The sequence below is a fragment of the Aplysia californica genome, unplaced genomic scaffold (genome assembly GCF_000002075.1).
Source record: "Aplysia californica isolate F4 #8 unplaced genomic scaffold, AplCal3.0 scaffold00798, whole genome shotgun sequence".
NCBI lineage: Eukaryota > Metazoa > Mollusca > Gastropoda > Aplysiida > Aplysiidae > Aplysia > Aplysia californica.
Window position 1 is genome coordinate 342,487 of NW_004798068.1, and position 1,734 is coordinate 344,220.

General features: G+C 43.0%; 1 protein-coding gene across 1 annotated transcript in view; it reads right to left on the reverse strand.

The window, feature by feature from the left end:
• LOC101858364 overlaps positions 1-772 on the reverse strand; it is a gene marked incomplete at its 3' end in the record, with an annotated part of 11,639 nt that extends 10,867 nt beyond the window's left edge. Inside the window, 1 exon segment of the mRNA XM_005109636.3 lies at positions 525-772.
• Between the last annotated feature and the right edge of the window lie 962 nt (positions 773-1,734).

Below are 1,734 nucleotides of genomic sequence, written 5' to 3' on the forward strand. Positions count from 1 at the left end.
GGGGGGGTTGTTTTGTTTTGTTGTGCTTTTTTATTACGCTTTTAAAATTATTTTCTTTTAGTTTTATATTCATTTATCTGTTTATATATCGATCCATTCCTTTCTTTCTTTTTTTTTTGGTCTGTGTTTTAAAATTTAATTTGGTCTTTAGTGTTTTACAGCGTCCAGGGGAGAATGGTTTTTATTCTTTTTCTTTTTTAATACTGTCTTTTCATGCAACTGGAGTTGTGTTTTGAGAATCGTCGTTTTACTGCAAGTTACACAAAGTATGGTTGGTAGAGCACAACATCTCTCTTTAACAAACAAAGACATGCATACACACAAGCGCGCGCTCACACAATTGCATACACACACGTATACACATTTTTATACATATTCGTGTGCATCCAAACACACACACACACACAGTCGAATGAACACACACACACACACACACACACACACACACACGCACGCACGCACGCACGTATAAACACGCACACCAGCTGCACGGCATCCCACTTTAATAATCAAATTATACATACCAACTGTCAAAGTCCATGATGATAAAGCTGGTACAACGACTGAGACCTGTTTACGAATCCAACTAGCACAAGGCGTATTTGATTTTGCTTCTAATTTCCAAACATCCAAACCAAGATTCTCCAATTCACACAATAACTGCCACCAGCTTTTGGCCAGCCAGCAAGCAATTCACTAAGCAGCACTCGCGCGTTGAGAAAGAAGTTTGCTGTGCCTTGCGAGGGAGCATTGCGTACTAGTCCATCACACCAGGCTCACACGCGCGCGTGGGACCACATGGCGCGCACGCACACGCACACGCGCACTCACTCACACACTCACACACACACAACATTGGTCTGCTGTGAACTATCATCAAGCAACAAACGGGGTGAAATCTGGGAGAGTGGGACAAAGTTGAGCGGTAAAACGTTGTAAACACGCAATCTCATTCTCCACTTGGTTTACGGTAGGCCTAGCATGTGAGGCTTCCTTTCCTGCGTTTGACTTCATGTCGATTTGGAAGCGCTTCAGTCAGGAAGCTTTGAAAGAACTAACTGGTTTCGCAAGCTAATTTGTTTTTGTTTTCTGACCTTGGCAAGGTGGGCCAAATACAGAAGGTTGAAGAACTTTGACTTTGGCGGTCTCTAACTTTGTGGCCAATTGGTCGCTTTTAATAAGCCCAAGGGGGCTATCCCGAAAAATGCTGTTTTGAGAAAATCAACGGTAAAGTTTTTGCCCCTTGTTCAGTTTCTTTAAAAGACAAGGAGAGTTTTCCCTATAACCAAACAAATATACACACCAATGAAACCAAACTTCTCTAGTAGGTAGGGCAATGCCCCCTTTTGGTGTAGGTCAAGATTTCTGGAATCCCTCAAACAAAATCTGGCTTAGCCCGCTTGTTCGCGACCAATTAGCTCAAGCTGTTGGTTCAGCAGAGTTGAAGTATTAAACAAATCCTAGATCGGGAACTGTCATGGCTGCCGCTCTTTGTTCTCTACGAAGACTTCTCTACGCATACGCGCCTAAATGAACGCCCAAATGAAGAGCAAAACACCCAGTCTCGCTGTATGTATTAGAGTGTGCGTGCAACATGTACCCCTTGCCCTTCATCTGGTTCCAAACAGAGTCAAATGGTGTGCTCAATGGTGGACCAGAATGACGTCAAGATGCAGTCTTTGATATTGTAATATACGTGTATAGCTAGCTTAAGGGCTCTGCTCTATCTTTGAA